Source organism: Protopterus annectens, chromosome 4.part0, assembly GCF_019279795.1.
Source record: "Protopterus annectens isolate FY-2018-M chromosome 4.part0, PAN1.0, whole genome shotgun sequence".
Lineage (NCBI taxonomy): Eukaryota > Metazoa > Chordata > Ceratodontiformes > Protopteridae > Protopterus > Protopterus annectens.
Genome location: NC_056733.1, coordinates 1,690,133,606 through 1,690,154,139, shown reverse-complemented (window position 1 = coordinate 1,690,154,139; position 20,534 = coordinate 1,690,133,606).

The following is a 20,534-nucleotide window of genomic DNA, read 5'->3' as shown; positions in this document are numbered from 1 at the left end:
ACATGAATGGGGAACCTGTTCCAGAGAAGGGGTAGTCTCTGGGATACATATCTGTCTGTCCAGCAGGACATATTTATATCACAGACAAGGTTTAGGTCTTTACAATGGGTAATTCTGGAGCTTTTTGTTTTACAGATATGCAGGAGGTCAGTCAGAGTGGGTTCTGACAATGCCTGCCATGCCAGGCATAAATCTCCCCTCAACAGCCTGATGGAGACAGAATACAATGATAAGACCTTGAGACGGTCTGCGCAGGACATGCTACTTATGCCCTGTATTCTTTAGTGAGGAACCTGTATGGACATTGCAATTGTTGAATATGTCTGGTTAGGTACATACCAAAGGGGGCATTGTACTCAATGACAGGACTGATGAATGCCAAATATAGTGGAGCAATGCTTTCCTTTCATCTAGATGCCATACCTTCATTTATAAGTTGCACAACATAGAATGGTTTCCTCACTACTGTAGACACTTGATGTTCAACGGCTAGGTTATTGTCTATTTGTGTCTTGTGTCCTTGACTACTGGGTCAACTCTTAGGGGTGTGATTTCAATATGATAGTTACCAGGGGTGGTTGACTTCCTGAAGGGTACTATTATGCATTTCTTGGCATCTAGTTTTAGTCCATGCTCTGGCAACAGTTGTTTGTCTGTGTCAGCCCGTCCTGGAGAACATTTGCGTTGGTAGGCATTTCAATGACAGCTGCTAATTTGCAATCATCTGCAAATGTAGTAAGTCAGAAGCCATTGATGTTGGCCTTGACTTCAGAGAACTCAATGCCCAGAAGGCGTGGTCCTAGGACTGATCCCTGAGGGACTCCACTTATGACTGGACTCTTTGTAGAGGATGATTCTTCAATTCTAATTTCCTGAGTCCTATCAGTGAGTCATCTGGCTATCCGCTGGTTTACATAAGGGTTTATACCTAACCTGTTAAATTTATCAAGAATGTCCAAGTGGGGTATTGTGTCAAATACCTTGGCCAGGTGAAGGTAGGCAGGGTCAACCATTTTGCCCTCATCCATTGCTTTGTTGACCTTCTTAAAAAAGTCCACTAGATTGAGCAGGCATGACCTGCCCTTGTTGAAACCAAATTGGGTTGGGTCCAGTGTCTGGCGGTTTCCCATGTCATTATTGATCATTTTTATGATAATTCTTTACATGGCTTTGCATATTAGACTAGTGAGACTTATGAGTCTGTAGTTTCTAGGGTCTGTAGACGGCCTACCTTTGTGCAAAATGATGACTGTTGCTGTTCTCCATTCATGAGGCATGAAACCTGATTTGGAGGCTACAGTTAAACAGCAATTCCAGATGGCCTGATAGAGCATGTTTCATGCTATTTAGAAGACATTGTGGGATACTGTCTGTGCTCAGTGATGCAGTGTTCTTGTCCTTAGAGAGAGCATTAAGGACCTGTTCTCTACTGATAGCAGCATATGTTCTTCTGCTTGCTCTATCCCTTTTCAGAATTTCCTATATACCAATTTCTTCACCATTTCAATCAATAAAATGATGTAGAGACATTGCTGAGAACCACATAGTGAGGCTTTCAGACATTTTCATTATACCACTAAGTGGCTCATGTTTTGTATTTAAGCACATGCATATGCTACTTGCTTGCTACTGGTATATACAACATTCACAGGAAGCATAACCTCACCACTGATGTTGTCATTTCTGAATGTCTTTGTCAATTATCTGCTGCTTGGGATGACAGATAGTTAATTGGTAATTACTTTTGGGCCAAATTATGCCTCTTGATATCTTCACAATTGCCTTTGCTCAGTCCTGTAAGGGATATTTCTGAATCCAAGGTAACATTAGATATCTTGCACAGTAAGACAGATGGTCAGTAAATCCTTTATAAACAGGCTAAACAATACACTCTAAATTTAATGAACATTGGCTGACTACCGGATCGGTCGAGGCCCAGGTTAACAATGACCGCCACCAGTACTGTTAGTCAACAGGGTGCTGGTGGAAATTGGGCTACTGTTGGCCGAAGAAGAAGAGGAGGGGGAAGGCATGCCCAAAGGCAGGAAGAGAGGAGGAAGGTTAGGAGTGTAGTACTGAGGGTAGGAACTTTGAATGTTGGCAGTATGAGTGGTATAGGGAGAGAGCTAGCTGAAATGATGGAGAGAAGGAAGGTTGATATATTGTGCGTGCAAGAGACCAGATGGAAGGGAAGTAAGGACAAGTGTATAGGAGGCGGGTTCAAATTGCTCTATCATGGTGTGGATGGCAGAAGAAATGGGGTAGGGGTTATCCTAATGGAACAGTATGCCAAGAGTGTTTTGGAGGTGAAGAGAGTGTCTGATAGAGTGATGTTTATGAAGCTTGAAATTGATGGTGTAATGATGAATGTTGTTAGTGCATATGCTCCACAAGTTGGGTGTGCGATGGATGAGAAAAAAAAAATTTGGAGTGAGTTGGATGAAGTGGTGGTGAGTGCACCCAATGGTGAGAGACTAGTGATTGGAGCAGACTTCAATGGGCATGTTGGTGAAGTGAACAGAGGGGATGAGGAAGTGATGGGTAGGTATGGTGTTAAGGAGAGGAATGCAGAAGGTCAGATGATTGTGGATTTTGTGAAAAGGATGGACATGGCTGTGGTGAATACATATTTTAAGAAGAGGGAGGAGCATAGGGTGATGTACAAGAGTGGAGGAAGATGCACACAGGTGGATTATATCCTATGTAGGAGGGCCAGTCTGAAGGAGATTGGAGACTGTAAAGTGGTGACTGGGGAAAGTGTAGTTAAGCAGCATAGAATGGTGGTCTGCAAGATGATGTTGGTGATCAAGAAGTGGAGGAGGAGTGTGAAAGTAGAGCCAAGGATTAAATGGTGGAAGTTAAAAAAGGGTGATTGTGAGGTGGAGTTCAGGGAATAGTTAAAACAGGCACTGGGACACAATGAAGAGTTACCCAATAGCTGGGTAACTACAGCAGAGCTAGTAAGGGAGACTGCTAGGAAGGTGCTTGGTGTGACATCTGGACAGAGGAAGGAGGACAAGGAGACATGGTGGTGGAATGAGGAAGTTCAGGAGAGTATACAGAGGAAGAAGCTGGTGAAGAAGAAGTGGGATTGTCAAAGAGATGAAGAAAGTAGACATGAGTATAAGGAGATGAGGCGCATGGCAAAGAGAGAGGTGGCGAAGGCTAAGGATAAGGCATATAGAGAGTTGTATGAGAGATTGGACACTAAAGAGGGAGAAAAGGACCTGTACTGATTGGCTAGACAGAGGGACAGAGCTGAGAAAGATGTGCAGCAGGTAAGGGTGATAAAGAACAGTGAGGGAAACGTACTCACAAGTGACGAGAGTGTGTTGAGTAGATGGAAAGAGTACTTTGAAGGGCTGATGAATGAAGAGAATGAGAGACAGAGAAGGTTGGAGGATGTGGGGATAGTGAATCAGGAAGTGAAGCAGATTAGCAAGGAGGAAGTAAGGACAGCTATGAAGAGGATGAAGAATGGAAAGGCTGTTGGCCCAGATGACATACCAGTGGAAGCATGGAGGTGCTTAGGAGAAATGGCAGTGGAATTTTTAACTAGATTGCTTAATGAAATTTTGGAAAGTCAGAGGATGCCTGAGGAGTGGAGAAAAAAGTGTTTTGGTACCTGTCTTTAAGAATAAGGGTGATATGCAGAGCTGCAGTAACTACAGAGGGATAAAATTGATCAGTCACAGCTTGAAGTTATGGGAAAGAGTAGTGGAAGCTAGGTTAAGAAAGGGGGTGACGATTAGTGATCAGCAGTATGGTTTCATGCCAGGAAAGAGCACTACAGATGCAATATTTGCTCTGAGAGTGTTGTTGGAGAAATACAGAGAAGGTCAGAAGGAGTTGCATTGTGTCTTTGTGGACTTAGAGAAAGCATATGACAGGGTGCCTAGAGAGGAGTTGTGGTATTGTATGAGGAAGTCTGGAGTGACAGAGAAGTATGTAAGAGTGGTACAGGATATGTACAAGGGTAGTGTGACATTGGTGAGGACAGCGTTGGGAGTGACAGATACGTTTAAGGTGGAGGTGGGATTACATCAAGGATCAGCTCTGATCCCTTTCTTATTTGCAGTGGTGATGGACAGGTTGACAGATAAGATTAGACAGGACGCCCCGTGGACTATGATGTTTGCAGATGATATTGTGATATGTAGCGAGAGTAGGGACCAGGTTGAGGAGACCCTGGAGAGGTGGAGATATGCTTTAGAGAGGAGAGGAATGAAGGTCAGCAGGGCTAAAACAGAATATATGTGTGTAAATGAGAGGGAGTGTAGAGGAATGGTGAGGATGCAGGGAGTAGAGTTGGTAAAGGTGGATGAGTTTAAGTACTTGGGATCAACAGTTCAGAGTAATGGTGAGTGTGGAAGAGAGGTGAAGAAGAGAGTACAGGCAGGGTGGAATGGGTGAAGAAGAGTGTCAGGAGTGATTTGTGACAGATGGGTACCAATAAGAGTGAAAGGGAAGGTCTACAAGAGGGTAGTGAGACCAGCTATGTTATATGGGTTGGAGACGGTAGCATTGACGAAAAGGCAGGAGTCAGAGCTGGATGTGGCAGAGTTAAAGATGTTAAGATTTGCACAGGGTGTGACTTGGATGGACAGGATTAGGAATCAGTATATTAGAGGGTCAGCTCAGGTTGGACAGTTTGGAGACAAAGCAAGAGAGGCGAGATTGCGTTGGTTTGGACATGTGCTGAGGAGGGATGCTGGGTATATTGGGAAAAGGATGCTAAGGATGGAGCTGCCAGGTAAGAGGAAAAGAGGAAGGCCTAAGTTAAGGTTTATGGATGTGGTGAGAGAGAACATGCAGGTGGTTGGTGTGAAAGAGCATGATGCAGAGGACAGGAAGAAATGGAAACAGATGATCCGCTATGGCGACCCCTAATGGGAACAGCCGAAAGAAGATGATGGCTGACTGAGGGAAGTATATATTATGACATTTGCAGTTAGAATCTGTCCCCTTATTAATGACATATTACTACATTTCTACATTCATAGCGAAAGGTATTTCCTGAAAACATGTCTGCAGTGTGAAATTGCCTTAGAGAAGCATGGTCCGTCTCTTAACTAGGGTCTCCCATCAAGTCCTATGTTTAATTATAGCTTAAGCTTCCTCCACTGGCCACTCTAAGCAAATTAATTAGAAATTCAGAAAATTAGTCAACATTAAGAAGTAAATGAAGATGTTGTAGGTGCTAGCAGGCAGGCTCAGAAGAATAATCATGAAATAAGACAGACTGTTACTGAAACAAATGGGCCAGAACAAACATTAATGTGTTCCTGATCTTCATGATCTACAACCTTATAAAATAACAATGTAGAGGGTTGCATTAATGAAAACTGAAAGTGACAAATCCACCATGACAGAGCAACGGGCCTTTTAAAACTCTTAGATTGACAGCAACCACTTCAGCATGACACATGCCACTGAGTATGACCCTTCTTTGAAATGGATTTACTTTTCTTGTAACCAGATCCTGCAAACATGTAGCATATCTCAAAGAAGCAGTCTGTTATGAAAATATATAACTCATTTTATTTTCCATGCAACTTTCTCATAAAAGGGATAACCATAAAACAGATTACATTATCTGGTTCTTTTGTATATAGTGATTCTGATGTTTCTTTAAATGCGACCTGTCAGCAGCACTCAATAACAAAAATTATTACTGATACTGTATCTAAAGTGCAGATGATTTTAATAGAAATAGTGCAATATAAATAAGGTGCTTCAGTTAGACTGTATATAAAAAAAAAAGACATGAAATGTTACACAGGAATGGCTTTAAAGCTAATGGTTTGGCAAGCTTTTCAAGAAGGAATTGAATTTAGTGCTGTAATTATAAAATGTAATGATAAAAGTTCAGTACAAAATGTACACCTCAATAAATCTTTTTGTGGAAATAGAATGCTATAAAGGAGAACTGATCAGATGTAAGTCCAGTCAACTTTCCATAGGATTTCTAGCTTTCCTGGAACATGTGTCCATTGTCAGTTCAGTGTTTAATCTGCTGTGGCCTGTTAAACTCCAACTCTATTCACTTACACAATCATTTGAATTGCAGCTTTTTACAGGTGCAGGAGCTCAATGGACAGGCTTCCTGCAATGCTTTTGTTCAGTAATAACAACACTAAGAACATTTACAAAGTCATGGAGGTCAGATTGCAAAAGGCCAACAAAGAATGTGCTAGGCAAATGTTGATCCACTGGGACTATATTAAAAGACTGAAGAGGTGTTTCACCAAACACCTCTTGGTTGACACGTAATGAGCGAATGCACTAAAGTGCGAATGCTCAAAACAGTGTGTTTGTCCCTATCCTCACTGTAGTGCGATCTCGGAGTTGGTATATTTAGTTAGGGGGTGTGGGGGCATAGTCCCCCATGTTCGTGGGGGGGGGTGAAGCCCCCCACATTGTTATGTTTTAAAGTGCGTGTGTATGTGTTTGTGCTAGCGGTTTCTTTCCCAGGGAAAGAAACTGCTGTTTTGAGCATTTGTGCTTTAGTGTGTTTGCTCATTACGTGTTGACCAAGAGGTGTTCGCTGAAACACCTCTTCAGTCTTTTAATTTAGACCCAATCCACTAGAGGTCTCGTATGACAATTAACTCCAGAAGCTTTCATCAGGTGGAACTCAGCAGTGAATGATAAACATGCACATTAATATTAAAAAGTGATGCAGCTGTTTACTTCATTTAAAGTAAATGATGCTTTTAATCAAGGATTTAAAGAAGTTATCTCTGATTTTTTAAACAGTCACACTAATTTTAAAGATAAGTCGCCTGCTGTACTTTCACCCCAAAGTTTATGACAAAGTTAAAATGTGGTACCTAACTGTTTGTCAGGAAGTCATTGCAGAAAGTAACTGGCAAGATACAATAAGCATGTTCCTAGACTGTATTTTATTCTGAGAATTACCTTTGTTCACCAGTTTCTGTGGCCTTGCTTGCTTTGTTTGCTTCTCAGGTATTATTTAAAGAGTACAACTTTACAATCCATCCTATTCTTATGTAAAACAGTTTTCAGCTCCTCAACTTAAATATATTTCCTAGTCTCTTATTCCTTAGTTATTAAAAAACATTTGGAGCTATTATTTTTAATGAATACTGCTTGACCCTGATGCATTTTAAAATATTGTAATGAATAAAAAGACTGCACTATGTTCTGTGTAACCATATTTATATGTGTAAATGCATACCTGTCTGGATCAGTTCTTCAGTGGTATTTTCTAAAAAAAATGAATAAAAGCTCATTTGAACTAAACATAAAACATAGCTGTGCTTGTTTTCAGCCTACTGTCTGATATAGATGAATACTTTCTCACAACCCTAGTTGTGTAAACCACATACGGGAATTTAAAAACCTATGGCATAATACTCTTCTCCTTCTAAACTTGTAGTAGCATTTTAAAGGCTTTGTTATTCTTCTTTTTAATCACCAGTTCTGGGTGTAATGCAATCTTTCACACCATGTCTAATGGGATTAATGTTTTACTTTTAGCAAACTCAAAATCTAAGCAAAAACTATTCTTCTGTTTGTACTTTGAACATAAAATAATACACATACCATGAAGAACAACATATCTGTATATACAGTAAACCTTGCAACACATTTCTTCAATATTCTGAAGGACCAGCAGATGCATTTTTTTACATATAAAATAATCAAAATGTCAGATATAACGCAAGCTTAACATCACATCTCAAATTTGAAAGCAACCATTATCATTATAAAATGTAAAAAAATACAGTATGCAAATATTTTATAAAATATCCCTGAGATTCAGCAAACTTCCGTGAAGGAGTAGCTTATTCCTGCACAGAAGGGACCATTCCCGTACAGCACGGCAGTGCTCCATGCATATTCATGAAGGCACGCTGTTGTGCTGTTAAACAGATATGGTTCTGTGTATGAGTGCAGGGAGTGTGTCTGAGAGCAGTGCTCTCACAATACACACGCCCCCTGCACACCAGAATTGCCGTTCAGCAATTTAAAACATGCGAGAACACTCCTAACACCCCCAAGTTGTCAGGATAAGAAAGCTGGTCAAAGCCATAAGGGACAATCGTTCCTACCAAGGCAAAAGTTGATAGAATGATAGATGTAGCATAAGCACATAGCACACACCTTCCAACCTATAAGAGTAAGGAATGTGGACAAAGCCATAAGAGACAATTGCCCCACAAAGCAGAAAGTTGATAGAATAACAGATTCAGCATTAGCATGGATATTCTGAAGGGTACAAATAAAAAAACACAACACAAATACATTTTTTATACATCCAATAAAGTTTAAGTGTAGCTGCACAGGTGTGCCCATTGCTTAGCTATGCTTAGTCCAGTTTAAACAGCACAAGACGTTAAATAGCAAGTGACATCCAACATAAGCCATATGGCAATAGTGTAGTGGTTAGAGCATATACTTTACAAGCAGCCATTTCCAATTTGAACCCTACTGTAACCATTTTATATGTGAGAGCAGTACATAAACATTTTTTTTTATAATTAGCTACTAAATAACATATATTTGTTAACCAGAGTACTGTAGTAGGTCCAGATGTGATGTGTCAGTTTAATAAAGTTGTGAAATCGCCATAGGTTCATAGGTTCATAGGATGGTACTAGGCTATCGGCCCTAGGGCCTATAAAAGCCTAGCCATACCAATTCCCTGGCTATTTCTTCCCAAAATATTTACTTCCCTGGACCCCTGTCTAGGAGGGTGACTGACATGATCCCCAGGGTAAATTTCCTATCTCCCATCCAATCGTCAAGGTTCCTTTTGAAGAGGGCCAAAGAGGCGCTCTGCTTGACATGTAGAGGCAGTCTATTCCAGAGTCTGGAGAGTCCCTGGGTCAGGAACCTATTCATCCAGCATGTTTTGTTCATTGTGATGACAATGTTTAGATCCCTGGAGCATGTGGCTCTGAGGGATTGGGATTTCTTTAAGTGTAGCATGTCCCACAGCTCTGGGTTTGACATGGCCCTGTATGTTAAGCAGAAATCGCCTCTGAGTAGATGATATACGACAGAGTATAGCTGGAGTTTTATTAGATGGTCAGCATAGGCATCTGCTTTAGACCTGTGATTCTTTTAGTGAGGTATTTCTGCAGCCTTTCCAGTTGTTGCAGATGTCTTGAAAGGTACATACCAAACGGGGCATTGTATTCTATAATGGGCCTAATGAGGGATGAGTACAGTGGGACAATGACCTCCTTTTTTCTGGATGAAAAGCCCTTAGTGATGAGGTGTGCCACATAGAAGGATTTCCTGACAGTTTTGGCGATGTGGTTATCGAAGTTGAGAACAATGTTCACCTGTGTTCCTGAGTCTCTTATTACACTTTCAGTGTTTAGTGTACTGCCACTTATGTGGTAATTCACGGGTACATGTTTTTTTCCAAAGGGGATAACTATACATTTCTTGGCATTGAGCTTGAGCCCATGGCTCTGGAACCAAGCATCTGTTTCTGTAAGGCCCTTTTGCAGAATATCCACATCATTTGGGGATTCAATAATGGCTCCCAGTTTGCAGTCATCTGCAAACTTTGTTAGCCAGAGTCCCTTAGTGTTAGCCTGTACTTCAGAGAAGTAGATGACAAACAAGAGCGGTCCCAGGACTGAACCCTGAGGTACTCCACTTGTCACTTGTCTGGAGCTGGATTTGGAGTTGGCTACTTTTACAGTGTGGGTTCTGTCAGTAAGCCAGTTGGCAATCCATCGTGTGACATAGGGACTGATGCCCAGCTTAGTAAGTTTATCTATGATTCTAGAGTAGGGGATGGTGTCAAAGGCCTTGGGGAGGTCCAGATAGTTGTGTGGACTGCCTTACCCTCGTCCACAGCTCCGGAGACTGATTCAAAGAAGTCAATCAGGTTCAGGAGACAAAATCGGCCCCTCATGAACTCAAACTGGATGGGGTCCAGTGTTTGAAGGTTACCAATTTCTTTGGTTATAAGTTCCATGATAATACGTTCCATGGCCTTGCATATCAGGCTTGTCAGACTGATGGAGCGGTAGTTCCCAGGATCCAAGGTGGATCCCCCTTGTGGAGGGGGATAACTGTAGCTGTGCACCACTCAGTGGGCATGAAGCCTGAGGTGAGGCTATGATTAAACATGACACTTAGGTGAGGTGCCATTTCATTTTGTAGTTCATGTAGTACACATCCCAGAATGTCGTCTGGTCCCATGGATGCTGTATTCTTAGCTTTGGAGAGTGCGATTTTTACCTGTGTGGCCATTATTACTGGAATTTGGCAATCTTTTGGTATTGAGATTGGCGCTTTAGTAGGTGAGAGGGGGGTGAAGTTGGCGCTGAATCAATCTGCCAGGATATTGCCAATATCCTTGGGATCAGTATATTTAATGCTATTCTGTTGTAGCTCAGAGCAGATCTGAGCATTGCCATTTAGATTCTTGACATAACTATAGAATGCCTTGTGGTCGTCTTTGGAATATTTGGCAATTTTATTTTTGTAACTAGCTTTGGAAGATTTTATGAGGAATCTCAGCTTCTTACTGAGGCTGGTAATGGAGTTTTTTGCATCCTGGGATTTTCTTCTTTTCTGCAACAGTTTCTTCCTTTTGTTGTAAAGCTTGTTTATGGCAGGGGACCACCAGATTGGCTTCCTTTTTATTTGGAGGAGAGCGCCTTGGTTCTATTTGGGATGGCACAATTCATGCACTGGTGGATGTGTTCGTACAGTGCCTAAGTGTAGGATTCAGCAGTCAAACTTTCAGATCCCGTCTGCATGGGTGTCATGACATTTGTCACTCCTGACTTGAGTAGCGTGAAGTTGGCTTTGGAGAAGTTTTTTACGGAGGTTTCCTTACTGGAGGGTGGGGGAGGGATGTGGATGTCAAGGGTGATTAGCTTATGGTCAGACCTGACCAACGAGGGGGTGACTATAGGTGTGGAGCATTGATTTCCCATATTGGTAATGACTAAGTCTAGGATATATAAACACAAGTGACCCATACAGTATAATCACATATGAATAAATGTAATGAAAGCACATTGGGGGATGTCAGGGACAGTAAACAAATTATAATATGTAATGAATGATGAATTAATCCCATACAGCTGATAGTCTATAAAATAAAAAATAAGCAATGCTGAGCATTGCACAGATCTGCTTACCAGGTGTAAGAATTGTGTAAATATGACTGCTAAGCAATGAGTAGCCCAGCTAATTGGATGTGCCCATTGGTAAGCAGTGCAGAACCTGCCCCTTTAAGCAATGCCAACCTTAGCTAAGCAGGTTTGCCCATAGCTTAGCCTAGCTCAGCATATTCAAAACTGTCCAATCCCAGCAAAGGGTGTGAAATCAGCCATATTTAAACCCAACAGGCAGGAATACAGCTCATAACTGGTTGCAGCTTCCCACTGTAGGCAATATGGCAGGTGCTGGTAAGGGCATGCACTTCCGGGCACAGCGCTGGGGCATACAGGACTCCAAGTTCATGGTAGGACTCCTAGTAAAAAAACATGATGAGAGACTGCTGCAGGGGCTAGTACCAGGGCTCCCAATATAAAGCAGAAGCCTGGGACTGTCTCTTCCATGATCTCACCAGTGCCATTGGTATCCCTAGGACTTGCGACTAGGCTGGCACCACTATGTTGACTTGAATCGGAGGGGAAGAGGGAGCTCTTGGACGAGTGGGTCCAACAAGCAAGGCAGAGGGGTGATGTCTAAGCACTGTGTAAGTATTCATATCAATAACTGTTTACCAAAATCCAGCCTGTGTATGTGATGGATAGGTATGCCTAAATATTTCTCTATTCCCTTTACAGCTGCAGCTGAGTGGGCTGCGAATCAGGAAGCCCATGCCAGTAGGTTGCAAAGACTGTACTGTGAGACTGGTGAGCACCAATCCTGCTTGTAGTAGTCATACCAAATAAATATGAAGTAGTAGAAAGTCACCTGGCAGTATAAAAACTGTGTATGGGTTGTACTGAATAAACCAGACAATATGCCAGTAATAGTCCCATATAGGTGATATTTAAATAAAACTGTAACTGCCTGGCAATAAAGTTCTAAATCCTGGAATGGTTGTGTTTACTCTGGTATTGTATGGCATTTAGTGTTGCATTCTCTGAATAGTAATGTTATGTGAACCACTGCTACCCACACTGTGCTACATAAAAAATATGTCTAGGAATGTCTGTATAAGACTGTTGTAAGTACAAGGTCAGATTGTACAACCAAGAGAGACTTAGACGGAAAACACTGAAGGAACAGACAGCATTTTCTAAATAGCTCACTCTGATGAAACACAAATTGTATTTTTAGCACACACAGCCATGATTCGAATTCTGGGAGTGGTAGTAATCTGTATGCATAATTATACCTCTCAACTGTACAGATTTTCGCAGAATGTCCAGATAACTGGCTCATATTTTTGGCCTGTTCCTCTTTCTCCCTGGCAAATCACTGGGATGATCTCAGAATTGTAGTCACTAAATAATGACATACATTTAAATTTCAAACTTCTAATCCTTCAGAAAATGTATATTAAAACAAATCCTGTTACTCCAGCAACTTTCTAAGTTTATAAGAGCAATATTCAAAAAATGTCCCTATTTGTACCCCCATGTTGTCAAGCTTTGTCCAGAGTTTGTGCATTAAGAGATTGAGAGGTATAGCAGCATAACTTTAACTAGGAATCTGGGAATATGTGCAGAAACAGTCAGGTAGTGTTAACAAACATTCCCCCCACAGGTCTTTCAGATACAAAAACTATAACTGCCTGGCAATAAAGTTTTAAATCCTGGACTGGTTGTGTTTACTCTGGTATTGTAAGGCCTGACATGTAGCATTCACCAAGATCTAATATCAGAATAGTAATACTGTGTCAACCACTGTTTCTCACACTGTGCTACATAAAAATATGTCTAGGAATGTCTGTATAAGACTGGTTCACTTCTAAATTTAGAAATCCCAGAATCTCAAGTTTCAGAACATTGAGATCAGAATCTCGAGATCTTGGAATCTCGAAATTGTGAATCCTCCCCCGAAACACCACTAAACACATAAAAAACAAGAGTATGCAGGGGGAAAAGTCCCTCTGCACCCCCACACCCCCTGCAACTTAAATATACCAACTCTGAGATCACACTACAGCGAGGACAAGGGAAATCTCCCGGTCTCCGCTGTATGCCAATCTCCGTTCAGGATTTCGAAAGTTTTAAAACTTCGAACATATGATCTTCGATCATATGACATTCAAAGTTTTGGACTTCGAAATTCTGAATGTAACCCATATAAGACTGCAGTAATTACAAGGTCAGATTGTACAACCAAGAGAGACTTAGACAGAAAACACAATGACAAAATAGACAGCAGTTTCTAAATGGCTCACTCTGATGAAACAGAAATTGCTGCATTTTTAGCAGGCACAGCCATGGATCGAATCATGGGAGTGGTAGTAAGCTGTATGCATAATCATACCTCTCAACTGTACAGATTTTCCCAGAATGTCCAGATATTTGGCTCATATGTTTTGGCCTTTTCCTCTTTTTTCCTGGCAAATCACTGGGATGATCTCAGGATTGTAGTCACTAAATAATGACATACATTTGAGTGTCAGACATCACATCCTTCAAAAAATGTATATTAAAGCAAATCCTCTTACTCTAGCAACTGTATAAAAGTTTATAAGAGCAATATTCAAAATATATCCCTATTTATACCCCCATGTTGTCAAGCTTTGTCCAGATGTTGTGCATTAAGAGATCGAGAGGTATGTGCATAATTTTAACTAGGAATCTGAGAATATGTGTAGAAGCAATCAGGTCTACCAGGTAAGAGAAGTAGAATTTAGCTATAAGATAGTTGAAGTATACACTGTGTACAAACATACCACAGCCCAAACCAAAGCCATAGGGTATTGTAATAATACCTATAGAGTAATGATTAGAACAATGATCATTAAAGTTGTGAGTACTGCAAGGATATACACATCGTTAATTGACATCTCTCACCCCCTACCATATCTACAACAATAATCTAAACACACAAATAAATGAGTATGTTTATACAAAACCTACTGTTGGGACATATGTCCTATTGTTCAAAAAATACTGAAATGTGTTTCTATTAATGTTCCATGTTGAAATACTATCATTGGTGGCCTGTTGCTATCAATTTAACCTGCATGCCAATGTCATGGCCACTGTGGTTTCATATATGCATGTGTTCTGTTTGCTATGCAACTGTTCCAAATCTGTTGTTTTGGGATAATGGGAATATCTATGCATGCTGTTATAACTAATCCTGGATTGTGTTGACTATTACTAACCCACATATGTTCTAAAACTGTAACACCATAGCATGTTTGGGAAGGCCGGTCCCAGCGGACCCACTTCTCCCATCATCTGGCCGTGGCACCAGGCCCCAGCATGTCTGGGACCCACCTCAGGATCTCCTCGCCCACTGGTCCTGCACCACCTTTGGGTGAAACTGCCTCAGGGGATGGGGCTCGCCTCCCCCTGGGAGTGGGCGCGGACAGGACAGGTCTGGAGTTTGGTGCTTAGCAAGCTCTAAAAGGAGTTTGGAGATCTGCTATGTCACCTTGATGGCTGTGTGGAGCAATTAGAGGGTCAGCCTGCTCCTCCTGCTCAGTCCCCAGCATAGACATCATCAGGGCCGTAAAGGTGCAGTGGTGACTGACCATGGGTGGGGACCTTAGTCCTACTGTTTCTATTTGGGGATTATGGGCTTCCAGTTTCCAAACACCCCTCCCCGTCCAAGGAGTTTACCCCCCACATGTGTCATATACCACCCCTGTATGCTGTCTTGTCTGTCTTGTCTGTCTTCCTACCCAACCTACCTCCAAAATATACCTACTATCCTTCACCAACATCCCAATCTCACCTTAAGAAAAAGGGCAATCTGTCCCCAAAAATAAAATTTTGCCCCATACATAGCTGTCCATTTCACAAACATGTCCACTGGACACATGTAATCTGGTCTACCTGGCTTCACAACACATTATTGTTGTCCTCACCCCTCTCTCAAGGGTCTGAGTGTCCAAATATACCTCTAAATTCAGTATATATGCACAGCTGTTGCTGTGGAAGAAATGGATAGCTATGGACCTTCCCAACATTCATCCTGCACATCCCTAGCTACTTTCCCTCCTGTCTTTTCCACTTTGTGCCTCCTTTTTCACCACTTTCCTATCACCCCTTTGTTCTTTTCTTTTAAAGAAATTAGAGTGGTGGTAAGTGGGAGTAAGCTCTTTTAAGCTGTGGTAAGTGTAATTAAGCCTGTTTGCATGGCACTAAGCAATGTCTACACAGATTAAGCACTTTTAAGGCTGTCTGTAAGCATATTTAACTGAAAATTATCATTGCTTTCTGCCACGTAAACCCACTTACAACTGCTTAAAAGAGCCTTAACCACTCTGTATCCAAAAGCCTTTGTTCTGCCCAGCAACAAAATAATCAGCCCTACACAACTTGAATCCAGGACCCTGTACACCACAGTCAGAGCAATATACCACTACTTCATTAGAGCTGTACTACTGAATGCTTTTTTTAAATATATCATTCAATACAGGTATAGAATACTATGGAGCAAACACTGTGTAACCAGTATGTTTATAATATATAAATATACAAATATAGATGTGAATGGTGATAGATGCATATGAAGAGTGTATCCAACAGATATATGTTACTGGACATAAAAAATTACACATATAGAATATGTATATATATATATATATATATATATATATCATATATATATATATATATATATATATATCATAAAATAATATAATGTGTAGATATCAAACAAGAAATATACTGATATATATATATATATATATATATATATATATATATATATATATATATATATATATACACAAGGATAAATATATATTAACATAATATATAAATATATATCTAAGTACATATATATATATATATATATATATATATATACACACACATATACATAATTATACAATGACCCCTCATTAATATTCCAAAATGTTCATGCTGATTGACCAGTGTGCCATTGTAAATCCCACAATATACCAATGGACAAAGTTCCGGTCACCTGAACTTTTTCAAGTTGGTATAAAGTATCCAAAAAAAAAAAAAAAACGAAGCAACGGAGACTTGCTTTTTTCTATTACATCCATTTCAAAGCATTGCTGTACTGGGTATGCATGGGAACACAAGTCCCATACGCATGCCCAGTACATCAACACAAGGAAGCATATACCACCACTGGTAGAAAACTAATGTAAAGTAAATATTTTTTTTTCTTAAATAATGTCATTGTATAATAGCAATAACTGACTCCATGGTTGTGGTATATTGAAGATTTACCCAAGTTTGGCTTTATTTAATCACTTGTGCTTTGCCCTCATGATTACACCATGCCAACAGTGGGTAAATCTTCAATATTTTTATTTTTATTTTTATTTTATTTTACATTTGTTAACCGGGATGGTCCGACTGGATACTTGTCCATTTTCAGTGGAGTCCCGGGGAGAAAAGCTCCAAATTACATATAGAAATTACAAATTACAAATATTCTGAAAGTAGCACTTAAGTTATAGGCATTACAAAATAGATAATCCAATAAATTGAGGTTACATACAAGCTGATTGTAGACATAGTACATACATCCATCCATGAGGCCTGAGGCATACTTTTCAATTAAAAACAGTAGTTAAGATAACATATTACCTTGGGTTTAAGAAATTATATTTACACAATCAATACCTAGAGTGGCTAACATAAAGGATCTCATTGGTTAAATGAGGAGAGATGGATGGGCAGGCGATATATGGGGTCCTAGTCCGGGTTGGTACAGGGACATATCCAGTGTGATTTGAGGTGGCTTTTAAGTTTGTGTTTAAATATAGTTGATGAAGACTCTAGGGTAATGTCAGCTGGTAGTGAGTTCCAGTTTTTACTGACAGAGTTGGCGAAGAGGGAGTCACCTGCAGCATGTTTTAATTTGATCGTAAGTACTAGGAGTTTGGTGGATGAGCGAGTGTTCGGTTGTTGCTGTAGGGGCAGATTATGCTTCTTAGGGCTGGGGTGGTGTCTGGATGGTGGAGGATCTTATGGGCAACTTTGAGTTGGTTGAGCTGTAGGAGGTGGGGTAGTTCCAGCCAGCCCAGGAGATTCAGGTTCTGGCAGCGGTGGATACGGTAGGGTGAGCCAGTTGCAAATCTAGCAATGTGGTTGTAGCATGATGACAGTTTTTAAGATTGGTTTTACTCAGGTGGGAGAAGAGAGGGCATAGAGAAAGGAAGATAGGAGATGGGAGCGGGCAATTGCAATTCTAGCTTGCGGGGTGAGGAATGATTTGATCCTGTAGAGACTACCAAATTTTTTATTGATAGTTTTATAGTTTGATTGATGTGTGCATCAAACCTGAGGTTGTTGTCGATCTTGACACCCAACAGCTTAGTTTGGTGTGCTGGGGGGATGATGGTACCATTATTAGCTGTTACCTTGAAGAGTGGTGAGGAGGTCCTATATGTTGGGGTGAAGAGAAGTAACTTAGTTTTGTTGGGATTTAGTATTAGGCATTGGTGTAATAGCCAATTTTCAACCTTGTTGAAGGTGCATTGGGTTAATGTGGTAAGTTTTGCTGGGGTGGAGGCAGAGCAGATCAAGGTCGAATCATCTGCATATTGAATGCAGGTAGCCTTTGGTATGACTGTGCTAAGTTCATTTATAAAGATGGAGAAAAGAAGGGGCCCTAGTATTGAGCCCTGGGGGACTCCAAGTCTGATGGAGAGGTGTGAGGAGAGTTTTCCCTGCCACAGTACAGCCTGTTGCCTGCCTTGTAGGTAGGACTCAAACCATTGGAGGGCCTGTTTGTTTAAGTTATAGGCCTCCAGGCTATTCATTAGCATTTTGTGATCCACCATGTCAAAGGCCTTGGACAGGTCTAGAAAGAGAGCAGAGGACAGTTTATTATTGTTACGATTGTGGTTTATAGTGTTTGAAAAAGAGAGGAGGGATGTTGTAGTGCTGTGATTAGGCCTAAAGCCATGTTGCGAGTTGGATAGAAGTTTGTTCTGCGTGAGATATTTCACGAGTTTATTTATTTATTAATTTATTTATTTGTAGTTGGTTTACCAGGATAGTCCACTGGGCCTAAAAGAACCTGTTTTCAATGGAGTCCTGGGGAGAAAAGCTCCAAAAACAAACAAACAGGCTAGGTACATACAATAGAAAAGCTCCAAAAACAAACAACAAACAGACTAGGTACATACAATAGATTACTAATGATAATTATACAAATGTAAAAAAAATAATATAAACATTGATTTCGAATTTGAGATACATTCAAACAATACAATCTTGTGAAAAAAATGTGAGGTGTTTGGGCTTTGAAGAAGTAATATTGCTTTGTCATACAGAGTAGTTATTTTGTAGGGAGCATTAGCTATATAAGGTATAGTCAAAAGACATTGAGAATGAATGGAAGATGAAGATTACCATATTTTTATGAGGGGTGGGAGCAAGAGCATTCCCATTGGGACTTTAGATGTATGTGAAGAGATTTTTTGAACATGTAATGATTGGAGATGGTGCGAATGGATGGTGGGAGTGAGTTCCAAAGACGAGCTAGGTTAAAGGATAGTAAGTTTTTGCCTGGGGGACGAGTTGGTTTATGTACTTCTAATAGGTTTTGATTGTTTGACCTTAAGACTCTATCAGGTAGGTGCATCTTAAAAGCAGAAGACAGGGAGGGACAAAGAGAGGGGATGTTAATGAGCTTATGGGCTAGGGTTAGCTGAGTATAGTTGAGATGATTTGGCAGTTCAAGCCAATTTAGTTTTTGGAGAGATGAACAGTGGTGGGTGGAAGACCTGTGGCTGTTAGCAAACTTGACAATTTTGTTGTAGCAAGAGGAAAGTTGTTTTTTTTAGAGAGGACTGAAGATTAGTTAGGAGTGGTGCTCCATAGAGAAGGGAGGGAACAAGAAAGGAAGAAGAGAGAGTGATTTTAGAGGTCCTTGTGAGGTACTGATTTTGACGGTAGAGCATACCTAGTTTTTGATGGGTTTTTTTAATATTTAGTTGTAGATGGGAGTTGAAATTAAGCTGGTTATCAATTTGGACACCAAGTAACTTGGTTTCAGACACCAGTTCTAGAAATGAGTTATTTTGACTAGTAATCAAGAATGTGTTTATATCGAAAGGAGTAGTTTTAGAGGGGGTAAATACCATTAGTTTAGTTTTGGAGGCGTTGAGAGCTAGATGGTTTATTTTCATCCAATGCTCAGTAATTGAGAAAGCTTCTTGTGTAAGCTTTTGGAGCATGGGGGTAGATGTGGCAGAGCAGATAATGGTAGAATCGTCAGCATATTGGATGATGTTTGAGAATGGGATAGATTTGCGGAAATCATTTATAAATATATTAAAGAGAAGTATGGAGCCTTGGGGAACTCCGGTGGGGGTACTAAGAAAAGAGGAAGTGGCCTTTTTCCATTTTACAGCTTGGTATCTATTTGATAAGTAGCTGGAGAACCAGTTCACAGAGGACAGAGAAAGGTTAAGTTTGGAAAGTTTAGTTAAGAGCAGGCTGTGTGAGATAGTGTCAAAGGCCTTAGAGAGGTCAAGTAGTAGGGTAGAAACAATTTGGCCAGAATCACGTGCTTTATTTACAGTTTCAAGATAGGAGAGGAGGGCTGCCATGGTGCTATGGTTTGGCCTAAAACCATGTTGTGTAGGGGTTAGAAGGTTATTGTCTAAGAGATGTGGTAAGAGTTGAAGTTGGACACCCTTTTCTAGAAGTTTAGAAATGGGGGACAGGATAGCAATGGGTCTGAATGAGTTGAATATGAACACATCTTAGCTAGTGGTGACAAAATGGCTATGGGCCTGTAGTTAAACAATTCAGTGGAACTGCCCCCTTTGTGAAGTGGTATGACATGTGAGATTTTCCATATGTCGTGGATAATGGCTTCTGATATGGATCGGTTAATAAGGACAGAGATGGGGTATGCAATTGCATCTGCAGCCTTTTGTAAGTAGTCTGCTGGGGGGAGGAGGTCGGCAGCCAGGGTGGTGGGACTTAGTTTCCTAAGTAGGGTCTTAATGAGTTGAGTGGGGACTGGTTGGAGACTGAAGGGAGTTATAGCTTTGGAATTGGTTGTGTTAGGATTTGTACCAGTGGGAGTGAGTTGGTTTGATAAAGTTTGGATGGTTTCAGTGAAGAAGGTGTTAAAGGAGTTGGCAATGTCTTCTGGGGGATTTTGATTAGTGGCAGATGGGCTTGGGGTGGTGGTTTGTCCTGGGTGGAGGAGTCGGTTTATTCCCGTCCAGAATTTCTGAGGATTAGTTTTGTGTACTTGTTGTAGGTGGTAGTAGCATTTCTTTTTATCGATAGTTACAGATTTTTTTTGCATCATTTCTTAGTTGCCTAAATAATAGTTGGTCAGGTTGGGTTTCAGTAGTCCGGTAGGTGTCCCATGCTTTATTTCTTAATGTAAATTTGGCCCAAGTTTCTTTAGTGAGCCATGGTGCAGTATTGACCTTGGTT